General features: G+C 31.7%; 1 protein-coding gene across 1 annotated transcript in view; it reads right to left on the reverse strand.

Moving 5' to 3' along the window:
- LOC124535555 (disheveled-associated activator of morphogenesis 1) overlaps positions 1–15,870 on the reverse strand; it is a 140,820-nt gene extending 124,950 nt beyond the window's left edge. Inside the window, exon 1 of the mRNA XM_047111794.1 lies at positions 15,649–15,870. The gene's annotated coding sequence lies outside the window, so the exon portion shown is untranslated. The remainder of the gene's footprint in view (positions 1–15,648) is intronic.
- Between the last annotated feature and the right edge of the window lie 1,176 nt (positions 15,871–17,046).

Below are 17,046 nucleotides of genomic sequence, written 5' to 3' on the forward strand. Positions count from 1 at the left end.
TATTTAGATCGCCTGTAAGTTAGTACTAAAGCACTTTTCAAGCGTTCGATAACACTTAATCAATGCGGAATATCTCGACACGAGATACGTATCGCGTTAAATAGTAAATCGAATCGCTAATAACTCGGCTAGCTTTCACATTCAAAAACATCCCATGAAGCGACTAAACAAGACTCTTGGAGGGTGCAATTAGCGAGCGAGGAGTAACAAAGAGTCTGTAGCCAGCTAACAGTTCCTCCCCCAAGTATAGTCTTGTGTTTCTTCTTTCATATAACTGTAGGCACATGCTTACTCGTAAATTCAAAGTGTTTTATAAAAAGCAGCACTTTTTTTATAATAATTATATTATATAGTCTATCCGAAATATATTAACATTTCCTGAAATCAACAATTCGTATATAATTTTTACTAATGATTGCACGCTGTAGATGGGAACCTGCCATGTGTTTACCAGGTAATTGGAGGTTACGTTGTAGAGTCAGCTCTTAGACATTCAACCTCCTTAAAAAGTTGATTTTTGCTGTTATTCAATACTGTTACTTTACTTTTTACGTTTATGACAGCTTTTGAAAAAAATAAAAAATAATTTTGTAACATCTTGCACTGTGAGAGATAGGTAATGTCTGCTTCCAAAATAGGGGAGGGGCATAAGTCACCTATGTTATTTTTTGCACACCTGATAATATGTATGAAGAATCATACCGGTTATGATATGAAAGGTAGTTAAGAAATGATAAGTTTACAAACAAACAAACTCACTTTCGTATTTATATATATACATTTAAATAATGAAGTACCTATCTAATATAAATATCAAGTCTTGGTCCTCCTATCGAACCGGTCAAACGTCTAAATAACAGTTGTCCATTACATTTTAACTTACGTAACAATTGAGAGATACGACTCTCTAATTAGCGCCATTCATAGTTCGAGTCCGGTATGTCTCCCAAGGCGGAACTGATAATATTTTGACAAAGTTTCATATAAACAAACATAAGCAGTGTAACTGATTTGACAGTTATATATGTTATACGTTTTGTGTATTCTGGCTCGAAGGGTGAGCGAGCCAGTGTAACTGCAGGCACAAGGGACACACGTCATAGTTTTTAAGGTATTTGGCGCATTGGCAATGTAAAAATAGATTTTTATATGCCAGTTTAAGGGCCGTGATAACCACTTGCACCTAGATAGCCTATTTGACTGTCCGACTAGTAGTATTATAAAAAAAATTATAATTCCAAACTAGGGATAAAAACACTCTTACTTATACCTTACATAAAATGAAAACCATAACATCATTTTCATGATCCACTTTAGTTGAGATAATATTAACATATATGTATTTATATTATCCTGCCTTCACAGAAATACAATAAAGGAATAAATACAACTTGAAAACCGCATCAAAATCCGTCGCCTTGTTTAAATGTCAAAGCTTAGACGGCATGAAGCGGCTTCATATTATATCATGTAGAGTTTATATTGTCAGAAAATTCACAGCGCAGCTAGTCATTAATAAATCTTTTGCATACAAGCGGTCATCTATAATAACATTTACATGAATCATATAAGACGATATTCAAACAAGCTACTATAGGAGCTTCTCCTTATGTAATATTATTAATATTACATAATACGCTCTTATTTATACGTTGAGAAGAATTTATAAAAAATAACATTTATGCAACTACTATAACTTTAATTTAATTGTTATGGCAAAGTATTTTACGCTTAATAACTTACTAGTCGTAACTAATATACCTAATATTAGTTACGACTACGGGTCCCTTTGGCATATAATTAAATCGTCTAAACCAACTAGAACTATAATATTCCCAAAAACAGTTTTTTGTAATGCGATCCCATTGCTTAGTAAGAATATTACAATTAAGGTTTATTAAATCGTAAGAATTTTACGCATGGCTAGATTAAAATTTTACATGATTTTTAAATTGCAAAATTAATTACAAAACTTTAATCTTTTTTTTTAACCAGTTGCTTTCACGGAATACGGTCATCAACTCATGAAAGCTTTACTATAATCGCATGAATGATCAAGGATTGCATAGACATTGATTAATGTCCAGTTAATAACATTTTTAAATTGTTCCATCCCGTTAATGGAGACAAAACTTTACAAACAAACAATATATTATTTAAAGAGTAAGAACATGATGTAAAAAGGCTTCGTTCTTTATAAAACTAACATTTGAAAGCATTGTTTCAACTATAATTTCTCAGGTTAACACCGGTGTGGAGCGGAGCCCGCATTCGACATCCGTGTCGTCGGTGACCCCCATTCGATGGGCACGTACTTGACGGCCTTCGGGTTAGTTTTGCATCTTGTGCATTCGATGCGTAGCCGTGCTCAACGGCGCCGACAGTGCTGAGAAATTTCTCTATCGATAAATTCATTCAAATTCCTGCACTAAAATTTTTCTATTGGAAAACAATGTGACGATTTTTTTTGTCAATATGTATAATCAAATCATAATCAAAATAAACTTTATTCAAGTAGGCTTTTACAAGCAATTTTGAATCGTCCGTCATTTAACAATTAAGTGAAGCTACCACCGTTTCGAAAAGTAGATTCTACTAAGAAACTCAGTAACCAAATATTTGACAGTATTTAAAGCACAGCAAAAACAATTACGCCAAGCAACAAATATGTCTGTATCATATATATAAAATAACTTTGGTGATACTATCCCAAATTAATTTAAATGTATTTATACATTTATTATTAATATATATTAGTTAACATAAGCTTCAAGTGATATAACGATTCATCAACCACGAAGAAAACACAAAATATTGTCATGACCTGCCATCAATATTACGACATCAGGCAAGAAATCCGCAATAACCAGTCCATAAATTGGTTTGCATATTCGTATGATTATACAAAGTATCGAACAGCGCTGTTGCATGATGTAACGCATTGTTCCTTTGTACAAATATCGTCTGCGGTCATTTTAATTGCTCCGACACAATACTTATTCATTGTAATATTTTTTATTTGCTTTAAAATCGAAAGATTTAATTACGAAACATTTTGCTACGAAATGAAGCCGAGATGGCCCAGCGGTTAAAACGCGTGCATCTTAACCGTTGATTGCTGGTTCAAACCCAGGCAAGCATCACTGAGTATTGATGTGCTTAATTTGTGTTTATAATTAATCTCGTGCTCGGCGGTGAAGGAAAACATCATGAGGAAACCTGCATGTGTCTAATTTCATTGAAATTCTGTCACATATGTATTCCACCAACCCGCATTGGAACAGCGTGGTCGAATTAGTTCCAAACCTTCCCCTCAAAAGGAGAGGAGACCTTAGCCCAGCAGTATAGTATAGTATAGCTTATTGTATGAAGTTTAATAAATAAACCATATCAATATTGAACATTTCTATCATGTTTCACTTTCTCTCGCGTATTAAAGCTATCGCGATGTTATCTCCGATTAAGCCAATACATGTCACGTTATCGATATGTCACATGCCAACAATCGATAGACCTTATCGACGTCACTAGTCGTTCGAGTCGTAGTATCGTACTAGGATGTTAAACTAATTATTATTCTGTGGTCATGCTATCGGTCCCCTTTCTCCAAATTATGTTGCTTCCTTCTGATATAAAACATAACAATAAAACTTCTTTCTTTATTTTCTCGAGTTTCTCTTTCAATCTATACTAAAAGTTATATGAATCGCATTAAGGTACACCGGTCACGTCAGAGATATGCGTCACTAAAAAGTATCATCTTACTCAAAATGCTTTATTAATATAACCGTTACATAATGTTTGTTTATATAATATTGATAGGCATATTGGGCCTGATGGTAAAAGTTCACCAATACCCACAATTGACGATACCCAGCCAGATCGTATCGCATGTACAAAACACCAAGTAAGTGAACCACCTCCAGAAATATTGTGGTTAAAAAATATTTACTTGTTTTTAGGCCTTGATATTGTGTTCCGTTTTGTATGATGAGTGAGCCAGTGTATCTAAAGCCACACTTGACTTAACATTATAGACGTTCCAAATTAGTAGCGCAATAGCTATGTAGGAAATAATTTCAGAAAATTACCAAGCCAATGTTTTTGGGCTATGAGTACCACTAACCACCAAAAGGCCTATTAGTTCGTCAACCAATCCAAGGAATTAAAAAAAAAGTCATATCAAAAATTTTAATAATACAATCAGTACTTGTTGACCCAAGCGCTATGTCTGCCTGCATTGTGTTAATATATGTCACCATACATAGCATTTTTTTTTTGATAACATCACATACATTACTCTGACCCCAATATAAGTAGCTAAAGCACATGTGGTATGGAAAATCACAAGTAACGAAGGTACCACTAACACCCAGACCCAAGACAACATAGAAAATTAATGAACTTTCGACATCGAACCTGGGACCTCAGACCTCAGAGTGGCGTACCCATGAAAACCGGTGTACACACTACTCGACCACGGAGGTCGTCAAATTTTATACTGTAACAAGCACGAGCACTCAAAGTATTCAATTTTATTTGGCTTTTACTTAAGGTGGGTAAGCTTTCGCTTATCGACTAAAGATAACATAAGCCGACTGCAAAAATTGCTTGCATGCACCCTCGAAACAAAGGTTGAAAAATATTTTTTCATTGCAATACTTAATAAGCTACTTTTAGAGTGACGGTTCAAATCTACAAAAAGATTTCCATTTCCTTTGCTTTAGATAAGACTTTATTTAAAATTCATTTCGTATTAAACTTTTGATGGTATATTTTGGAAAACCATAACTACTAACATACTACTAACGTCACAATATGATTACAAAATTATCCCACAGGATTAAAGTATAAAACTATGTATTTCCTAGGGGTTCAAGATTTCTTTAAAGCAAATATCATCAAATTGAGTTCAGTAGTTTATGTGTATTAGCCGCGAAAGCATAAATCTATCGATCTCTACAGATACAATAATTCCTAAAAACGAAACTTTATATCGATTTACCTGTACAGGTACGGTGCAAAGTTGCGCAACATTAATGCTTGGGTTTACCTTTACAGTTCTACTTAACGAGCAAACCTGTTAGGTACTCTGTAATTTGTATGGCCTCTGTTAGACAAGCTTTGCTTTCCTAGAGTAAAAATGCACTGCATTTATTTTTAAGTATAAAAATAGTACACTCACATTCTAAATAAAAAGCCACAAAACAGCGAGCTTGTTTTACTTACATAATAATTAGTAGATATTTGTAATGTTTTATATTTACTTCACGCTACGTTTTATTAAATAGATTGTATTAACCATTTTAGAGTTAGAATCAGTGGCGGATTTACCAATAGGCTAAATAGACTGGGGCCTAGGGCGGCAGATTTAGATGGGCGGCAAACTTAGCCCAAATTTGTTATTATCTTACAGAAGTAAAAAAGTAATTATAATTATATGCATACACGTTACGTCCGTATACTCGTATACTCGTCACTACATAGCGGGTTGGAAAAATAAGATTATTTATCTAAATATATATAGAAATAAGTTATCTAGTAACTGACAGAAATATCACCTAGTTTATAATCATACTAATAACGGGAAAAAACCGATGTAATGAGGACGATAGAACACAAAGCAAAAATGTTGCCCAAAAATCCTAGGGGCGGCAAAAATTTAATAGCCTACTAGCCTACTAGCGGCAAATTTGTAAATCTGCCACTGGTTAGAATCAGAAAATTAATAAATGGATTACGAAGTTTAAAGGGGAAAGTCTCAAAGTAATCATTGCTCAATTAATCTGTGCACTACAATGTAAATTAACTGTCTGTACCTTATATAGTTAAGGTAATTAATATAGTTAGTCTTTGCACAATGAACATTAATTTTAATAGCTTTACAAATTTAAGCGAAATCAGGTATTAGAAAGACGACTAAAAGTTGTTTAGGAACTTCGAATATTTGTATTAACATTACAGTTTAAAATAATACACCTAGTGTTCTGCGCTAAACAAATACATCATAAAGTTAATCTTTCCCATCATAATTTAAATTAAAACATACTTTATTAAAAGTCTCTTTCATAACGTTGACTTCAAAGCTAAAAAAAAATATTTATAAAATGATGTAAATTAAAATTGTTACAAAAAGAAAAACCGACTTCAAACAAAACATTCAATATCAAAATATTTTAGAGCTCTCCTAAGTAAAATTAATCGAAAAATATTAGACTACTTAAAAGTAGATTTACGATTATATAATGTAGTTACAATTAATGTTATATTTGGAGCCGGTGTCAAAAATTTCTTAAATTGATTATAATACAGCAAAATTTTAATCATATAATATATTATTTTATTTATTAACATTTCTACACTCATATTATTTCACGTCTAGCTAAATAATATTAGTGTAAAAATGAAAAAAATAAACACTTACCTGACAACTTATAAAAGCAATAAGCGCAGTAAAGATTATTTCTATTGTCTGTTATACAGGCGTTACATTCTAATGCTTCACTATTCATTATACATATGTATATATTTATATTATTTGTATATATGTCATAAGCACAACTCATAAAATAACCAGAATTGATTACATTCAAATCAAATCAAAATACTCTTTTTTGTACATCAGTAAACACAAACTTTAGACACTTTTAATAAAGATGCACAAGAGGCGGCCTCATCGCTTAAACAGCGATCACTCCAGCCAACCTTAAGGTAGAGGGAAGAAACAGATATACAAAGAGGTAGGAGTGTACACTTAGATATAAACATACTATATGAAAACGTTACCGTGACATAATTGTATATTTTAAATAAAATAATGTACGGTACCTGATATATAGCATGCATATACATATGAGCCTACATTACTTGTACATTAATGATTTAAATTCATTTAGTATTTATTTTAGTCAAAAAGAAATTCTCTATAAAGATATTATGACTAAGTGATTATTAGTACTTCTTTTTAATTTAAGTATAGAAACTATAATGCTGATTTGTTTTCGTTTATGTATAATACTTTACTGTAGCAATAAAATTACTATTATCGATAAGCTTTACATCCTGACAACGATAAACTCGCACGTAGAAGTGAGGTAACTCTCTTGTTTTTATACAATTTACAGAATTATGTAAATATTTTAATGAAATCATAATTGATCCACTAAATAAGCGCTAAATTGTTAGGAGTAGTGTATCATATATTATCAATAATTGAAGATCATTACATGGTATAAAACAAAGTCACTTGCCGGTGTCTATACCTACGTAAGCTTTGATCGTTAAAATTACGCAACCGATTTTGATGCGATTTCTTTTTATAGATAGAGTGATTCGAGAGGAAGGTTTTTGTGTACATAGACAATATAATCAGGAAACACTGAAAATTTTAAAAGCTTATAAATTTATATTGTAAATAAACAAATTCTGTGGTACATTTAGGATCAAATCAAAGTATTGCACTAGTGCGAAGCTGGGGTGGGTCGCTAGTATAAACTAATCGAAATACTTACGACAAATTACGTACTCAGTTTAATAACAATTATCGTGTAAGTATAATTTAATAATTGATGTACTATAAATACGATCAAAAGTAACACATATTTGACATCAATTATAACGAAATAACACACCAGGTGGATCGTTTTGTTGGTCCGTTCGGTTTTAGCGCAGCAATGATCGCGAGAGTGAGAGTCGAGCGCGGGTGCGCAGGCGCTTCCTGCCGCAACAAAAACATGCAGCTGCGTGAATCACACAGCTGTTTGATTCCATATTGCTCATTTTACATCGTTCCAGTTGATTTACTGTTAAGATTACTTGAACATGAAATTATGAATAATTTATCGAATCGCATGTTATAAAACACTACGCATTTCCATGAATATGTAGCGTTTTTTATGTTTCTACTTAATTTCTAACGTAAGTACATCGTATCGTTTATATATAAAAAAAATACAGTCGAATTGAGAACCTCCTCCTTTTATTTAGTCGGTTAAAAATACGATAAAATATTTCAAATAACTAAACGTATGTTATGATAACATTGTCATTAGGTACATAGAATAAAACAAGTCGCTGTCTGTCCCTATATATATGCTTAGAACTTTAAAATTACGCAACGGATTGTGATGCGGTTTTTATAATAGACAGATTGATTCGAGAGGAATAATTTTGTATATAAAACGTGGAAAATATAGAAAAGAAACACTGATAATTTTAGAAATTTCTAATGTGATGTCGTAAGTAGATACATCTTTTGTAGTATATTTATTATCGGGTGGCTAGTAGTTAACAAAATGTTGTATGTGAAAGTTCGAATATTTTTTATATCGATAAAGTTTACTCAGTGCACGTGAGTCATGCGCAAACACAGGTCTTGAAGTACGCAACGCAAGTCAGTCACAATAACAAGTACGAGTACATTCATTATTCGACGCAACGACGCTATCCTATTTATCGTTTTATTACCCTCGTTGTTTTTGCTTCAGAGTAAACTAGTCGAGCTCGCAACAAGACATTTACACATCACACACATAGATTTCACTTTAAAGGAATCCTCTTTAACTTTCATCCCAATAAAACGCGAATAACATAATGAAAGTGAGTAAAAATGAAAATTCCTTTATATTTTCAAAACTAGCCATTTATCCAAATGAACAACAACAAAATGAAGTATATATTTTTAAATGCAATGATAGAACGAGTATTAAATGTTAATTATAATTTTGAGTATCTTTACCTTCGAAACAATTTGTCAGGTTAATATGATTTATAAAACGTTGATCATAATCTTATTTCTATTTGCCATACTCTCGAATTTCTTATATTTTATTCAAGGCTTATTCTATCAGGTAACAAAATTTGAAAATATATTAATGTTGCTTACTAAAAATCTGTTCTTTGAACCAAACTTGACTTACCAGATTATAGCCCATACACACACTTTCTCCCTTTACATTATTATACGTAGACGAGAAAGGTAAAACATAAAAGATCAATCACCTAGTTTCATATACATTGATAGCGACTTTTTTGGTAAGTCCGGTGGCGCCAACGACTGAATAAAAAAATATATTTTAAATGTTTTCAATTATATTTCTTATAATCAATTATGTAGAGTTGAATTTCCTCTGATCAAATGGTATGCTACATGTATCAAAGAACGTGAGAGCTGCATTGTATTTTAGTCGTTACGACATAACAGTTTAGGATCATTATGATATGGAGGCTTCAGTGCACGTGCAGTGATAGCCATATGGAAGCATGCTTCCTGCAACTTCTCTCAGATATAACACGTACGTAACGCAATTAGCACGAGTTCACGTGTTCTCGGAAGGATTAACTGGATTTATTTCAACTGGTCGGCTTACACTCGTTTGTTAATCTTATCTCAGGCTGGATTCAACTGTTCGAATTTTAAATAAATTCTTCTTTGTAACTTCTCATAGCTCATGTTTAATGAATACAAATCGAATTTTGAGTAACTTTGTTATTTCAAGTTAAAAAGTAGAGAAGGAAAGTTACAGGTGGTATTAATGCTATCGAGGCCGAGATATAACCAGTATGTGTGGGTAGATTGTTATTATAAAAGGATTTAAAATCCGACAAAGCACTTATTTTTCATATGCTTGATACTGTGTTTTTAACTAAACCTGATGTTGTGAAGAGCAATGTCTTAAAGAAAACTTCATGTATCGAATAATTATAATTTTATATATAAGTGTATCCACACTTGTGTGGGATTTACACTTCAAGATGAGAGCCCTTTGAAGGACAGAGGATTATCTACTTAAAGGAAAATATTACACTCTATTATTAGCTATGACTTAATAAAGTATTTAATCACACAAACGATTTGTGAGCGGAAATAATAACCAACGGATGTGACAAAATTATTTCGATGACTTCACTTACGCGCATTCATAGCGACAAAAAAATAAATTAACATTCAACATAATAACATAATACGAACCTCTTTTTAATGCAAATGACACTGGAGTCGAAAGAAACAACATAGTAGATACAAACATACTTGAACACGAGGAACGAAAATTGATACCTAAGACGTAATGAAATTCTATATGCCAGTACGTTTGTCGTTTCCTATTACACTGCCTTATGGGGGAAACAATATGATGCTTTAAATTCCTTTAAGGTTTCTCCATAATCATTTGAATTAGAAATAGAGAAAAATAGATCTTAATAATTCAAACAATCAATTTCTTAAATATGTAACTTCCTCAGCATTATAGTTTATATCTTTGCAGAGTGCATATCACTACATATTCAAGAAAAAAATCCCCCGACCGTGTCTGTGTGTGTTCGCGATAAATTCCAAAAATACTGAACGGATTTTTATGCGGCTTTCACTAAAGATAGAGGGATTCATAAGGAAGGTTTAGGTATATATAGGTATGGGTTTTTGTGCAAATAAGATGAAATAGAACGACAATTGTTAAACATGTCGAAAAAAAAGCAATCGAAATATATAAATAAAAGGTCCCTCCGTGCGAAGGAACGGGCCGCTACGAGCTGGTTTTAAAAAAATAACTAAGTAATAATAAATTAAATTGAACTCGATTTTTTTACAAGAACTATTCTGAATATTCCGCATAGTTCTAAACTAAGATCGATACTATTCCGATCACGACATCGGCAACAAGAGAAATCGAAAAGGCAGTTGGACTGCAAAAAGACGAACGAACGCAAGATCATCCGTAGGATACAATGAGGCAAGAACGATTTTCAAATAAAAAGCCGTCCAGACAATCGACGAACAAGATCGAGTAATAGTCCGTACAGAGGCAGAATATGTGATTTATATTCTCAACTAAATCTTTTTGTTTCACCGCATTGTTAAGCCGTTGACTAAGATGCGTATGGCTATCGTAGAGAATTATTCAACTCATACAACAATGAGATAATTGATACGAGGCACAGCGCTTATATATGCAGATGATTATGAAGACTTGACAATCTATATTTAGGAATGATAATATAATCCTTAAAGACAACGCGTACAAAACATGCATTATTAAACGATTTGCTGGAAGTGACATTAAAGTGATAGATGCTTTTAAAAGAATGTCTCTCTTGTATCGTCAATACTTTATAATAACCGAGCGTATTCTATAATACCCGAACACTTACCCAAGATAGTGAACACAATTTTATCAAAGTTGGTTATAAAACGGATTCCTAGATTTTAAGTAATAACACCGTCCCAATTTGGTAAGAACGTGCAGTTCTAAATATAGCAGTTTAAACACTGGAGGGGAATTTCGAGGTTCAAAGACCTGGCGAACCGGCCTGTGTCTCAGTAATGTAGGCATTTATTTAGACGAAGCAAGTTTAGGGGCTGATAATGACATTGATATTGTCACGGAATATAAACACAAATTCTTAGTACACGTGCCAAAAATTGACTCTACGGTTACCGAATTTTATATGAGCTCATGGAAAATGACCAAATAAAAAAAACAGGTATAATTCAATTTCTTCGTCTGCACTGCATTTATACCTAAAATTAGTTTAGCGATCATTATAAATCTATCAAAAATATGTGGTTTAATACTATTGACTACAATTTTATTTATTTCAAATCATCTCATCATATATCTTGCATTTTCGGAATATCTGACAGTAAGACTAACATTTATTTAGACAATTCAAAAGAAAAGGAAAAAAACTGCAGTTTCATAGAACTCTTAAGCTATAATAGTTTTACCTACATTTCAATAATTAACATTACTACTGATTTAATCAAACAAAATAAAATACTATCGGTATAAAAAGCTTTCGAACAATTTATAGCGAATAATTAATCATCACATTAAAATCTAAACAATAAAACAAATATCTTAATATACACATATTAATGTATTTGCTTACGTAATTATTAATAAGTATGGTTAAATGTTCAGTTTATATTCGAAACCATACTTTATAGAGTCACTAGATAGTATTATGCAAGGATGTCTTGTCGTTTGGCACGCACCCAAGTTTATTAATGTCTCCGCTGAGCAAGCCTTAGATGCACTATTCAGCATCCTTTGTAGTGATGAGTCAAAGTTGTGATTCATTTTAATCATTTAAGTAATATCCTCATTATCCATCATTATATTGTAATCTAAACGCTCCAATTTTTTTAGCGCAGCGGGAGTCGTTTTTTTGGACAACATTACAATTGATAACCGTAGTTACTTTGTTGTATAATCTGTAGGCAATTAATAAAAAAAATTAAGCAATTCAAAATGGATTATATCTTTTTTCACATGTGTTTCGTAAAAGAAGTACTTTTAGCATAATTATGATAATATGATTCGAAGGAATTAGTCATCGTATTTAAAAATACATAGGTACATTTCGTATACACTGTTCGAACCATCTGCATGATTAATTTGAAAAATCAATCATTAATTTAAAAACTATAAACGATTTATATTTTTGAATACATTCGAAAAACTATTGAATACTTTTTTTACAATATATGTAGGTGGACAGCTAAATAGGTCGCATGATGGTAAGTGGTCACCATCATCCAATTAGCTACATTGGCGCCTTATAAAATTTTAACAATTCCTTACATCGCTAATGCACCACCAACCTTGAGAAATAAGATGTTATGTCCCTTGTACGTGTAGTTACACCGGCTCACCTAAACTTAAACACATCAATAGCAAGAATCGCTGCTTAGCGGTAGAATATATGATGAGTTTGTGGTACCTACCCAGACGGTTTGCACAAAGCCCTACCACCAAGTATTATCGCTCTATTCAATGTAAATTGATCTAAAAAAATAAATGAATTATTTTCAATGATAATTCCACTATAATTTTATTAACCAATTCAATTGTGTAACTAAAATAGGTAATACTAATTTGCCGTTAACTCGTTCTCTGAGACACGATTTTCAGAGTAGTAACAATGAATCATAGAAAATATACGTATAGGTACTTTATAACTATATTAAACTTCTACTACAGTGTACTATGTGATTTCATTCACAAATTTATATTTTTTATCATCTCTTTATTTCCTTATATATAAATCTAAGTATATAATAGAATATTGCAATCAATTATTACACATAACCAGACTTTCGAACAATTCAAACATTTTATATTAAAACAAGAAAAAATTTCTTTAATATTAAATTATTAACAAAACTCAATAAAATCATTTATTTTCACTTTTAATTCCATTAAAGCGCATTTGTTTTGTACTTACATTTTGCATTCACTTTTAAATTAATCTGTATTTTATAAAAGTTTCAAAATGCAATAACCGAAATAAAAAGTCCTAATAACCTACATCGCAGTGCAAAATATAGATTAATAGTTACAGGGTATGCAGTATTATGCGCATATATTATGAGAATTGAGCATTGCCAGATTAAGGGGAGGACAGGAAGGGCGGCACCCCGCGGTACTCTACAATAAGTTTTGATTGCGTTAGTATACAAAAAATAATAATGGCCAGTTTTATCATTTTTATATTCTTATTTTAAAATCAAAGTGGATTTAAAAAAAAAAACATTTTTTCCCAAATATCAGCAAGTTACTTGTCACAAAGCTTTATCTTAATCTACAAAATTGTTTCTTTTTCACATAGTATGTAATTAAATAATGAGCATTTTTTACGTAAATACTGTATTTAATCCCAAGACTGACAGACAGTCTCAATATTATATTAATACAGTAGAGAGCCACGTCCTCGGTCAATCTTCCAGTCTAGCTAGGAAACTGTTGTTAGTGGCCTAGGATTAGGGAATAGGCATTCTCCCGTTTCTCTGTAAGCATATAATGCCATCCTTCTTAAAATTCTCTGGTCACGTCCGATTTGCCGACCTATATTATGAGTGTGTCGGGATAGAGATTATAAGGTTTGCACTATAATATTATATCGCGCGGAATGGACTAGTGTCCTTGAGAATAGCTGACGGAAATAGGTCAGGAGGATATCATAATCGTCAGATACAATTTCAGTATGTAATCTGAACAAAGACTATGTTTGAAATGGATAATTAGCAACTCTGAAGTGCGAGCGGCTAATGAAAGCAGGTCTATAACTACACCACAAAAATAATCATTGTATTGTATCATGTTATCTGTCCAAGTGTCATCGCACGATAAATGGTATAATATACGTTTATGAATTATCATCAAAATCTAGTTGATTTAATTCGTCATAGCGATGTTTATGAGGTTAATACATGATTGGTGGCAAGTTAGCCAGCTCATAAGGCTAAGTAGATCTGACCTGAGTTCTCTATGATAGTATCAGTAGTAGGTATCTGAGACTTTGCAGAGAAGGTTTAAAGTTATAAGTGCTTACACTCCCGTGAGTTTAAAATCATGCAAAGCCGCTGGAACATAACAATACTAAGTATTGCTGCTATATCTTATATACTTAGTATCTAACCAGACAAAACGTGGCCGAAATCAGTCACTAGGGTAAAGTGTATCATATATATATACGACTGTGATTATAACTCGTATAATTTCTAGTTGATCCACTTGAATTCGTCATAGTTCATAGTTTGAAATCGTGTTAAGGATTGGATGTTATCTGTTTATACATTGGATTATGGTTACCAGGAACAAGTGATTCACATCTTGCTCATTTTAAAAACTAGAACGAGAATCGTAAATATGTATTCATCACCTCAGTATGAGTGTTTCCTTTACTGAATGAGACTTACTTTTGGTATTTACCTAAAGATAATAATCGTATAATATTTCATAAAATATACCAAAAATATACGTATATCGACCTATTTAAAAGATTTAATTTTAATTTTCTAATATTAAGAACATTATTGTTATAAAATCACGGAAAAAAATATCTCTATTTTATACCGATTTAGTTAATTCTAATAGTTCCACAGTTATGGCAATTTTAACTAAAATATGTATTATTATTACCTAATACTCAGTTTGTTTTTATTTTCCTTGTTATATTATTTCTATTATAATTTGTTATTTATATAAGTATCCTGCATATAAATATACTGCATCGTATTTATGTATTTCTTGGATTTGTATGTGTTTTCTCAGCGTCAGTTACCTTGCGTGTTACATCGCTTGCCTTGCTTGAATATTCAGCATTTTTTCAAATAAAATATTCAGCTTAAATATCGTCGTAAGTGTTTACTTTGAAATTATTCATGTGTTATTTATGGTATGTCAATTTCCTTCTGTACATTTTCCTGGTTACGATTAAACTGCAATAATAAACTTATCTTGTGTTTAGTTCATTTAATAATATTATATATTCTCTTTATAAATCCCCAATATATCAAAATAATTTATTTAAATAAGCTCTTTTTAATATTCGTTTATATGATTACATTTTTAATGTAAATTTACCACTGGTCCGAAATGCACATTAATACACATTTCGAACCAATGAAACTACGTTTTAATAGACAAACTAATTCGAAAATCCAATTTATTAAAGCAAGTAAATCAAATTTGTGGGCATTGAAGAGGGTCAGGTTTTGGCAATAGGCGTGTACGGGGCTGCAAATGTAGAACTCCAACAGGGGTAGAGTCAAACATCAAAAATAAATAATAAATACTTTCATCTACACAAATCCCAAAATATAAACCGATTAAATGATTAAACCTCTTATTAGATTTTACTTACCTTATGAAAACAACTGGCGTACAAAACGCCGGTATTCCAAATGATAAATATATGGTACACACTGCACGGAAAATAACACACCCACTTAGATTATTATTAAACTGCACTATGGATAAAACAACAGCTGGTTATATTTTTTTCGGGGCTGTCAAATATGTCCTTGAGGGACGCGGCACGCCATGTTGTTTTGAGGACGGGCGCGTGGCGACTGCGCGCAGCCGCCCTTGTGCGACGCATGCTCACTGCGTCACCCCTGTCTCGCCCGCGCTCCCATCCTTCCTTCCTTGTTCCTGGTGCAACGAGCCACAGATTAATGAAACGAATTTAATCTATTTTTGGTTGAAAATTTTATTTACTTTTAAAAATAAAGACATAGAAACGTTCAAATCTCTGTTGACGTTATCTATAATATACACACTTCTGAAATATCCTGGGATATAAATTAGTACGAATGAAACTAAAAAGTTTTTTTTAATGTATTGAAATAAGTAAATGTTAGAGTTACTCTATATTTTTATTTATGTACGCAATATAAACATTTTCCATACAAAAATACTTTTTACAATATTTAATTAATAACTTAAGAAAGAATCTACTTAGTGAATAGATAAATATGATTATATTATATAGATAGATAGATAGAAAAATAATTTTATTTAAGTTTAATTAAATGTTCTCGATGTAACAACAACAATAATATATAGAATAGTAGGTATATGTGTAAATTATTTTTGGATGGTACAATAATAAGACCTAATGTTTTTAATCTTTAGTTAGTTTGGGTATGTACTTATGTACATTACTTAGTGTATGTTCATAACCACTCATTCTATGATCAAAAATACAAAGAACACCACCAACAATAGAAGATTTGTTGTCGCTTTTCCCCTCTACTTGTTGAGGGTCCTTTTTATTGTTTTCATCATAAATATACAATGAAGCTGTCTGCCATTAGTTACTATTATGTTACTAAAATTAGCTTACGAGTGTTTATAAACAGCAAAATGTACACTGTTCATTACTGTAATTGTCAACATCGCAATGTCTAAAAGCGGTTCATACGAAGCAATGTAAAGCGAAACGTGATAATCGTCTTGTATACGTTAAAAGTCAAATCCTTCAATGATTTTACTCGTGTGGGTGGAGACATGATCTAGAGATGCATTCATGCAGTTTGCCTACGCGTCTTCATTGAAGCCTTTTACTCGTAAGTTTACATTTATTAAGACATTCAATAATCAGTCTTCAATCATTGTAATAAGAACGACGTAAGAATCTCAGTTTTAGTGTTTCAAGTTTCATATTTTAGCTTATATTATTTTATTGATATTACTAATATAAAGTAACTTAATATAAAGTTAGAAATAATGTTTTGATGCAATTATTTGAAAATGAGTA

This window comes from Vanessa cardui, chromosome 15 (genome assembly GCF_905220365.1).
Source record: "Vanessa cardui chromosome 15, ilVanCard2.1, whole genome shotgun sequence".
NCBI lineage: Eukaryota > Metazoa > Arthropoda > Insecta > Lepidoptera > Nymphalidae > Vanessa > Vanessa cardui.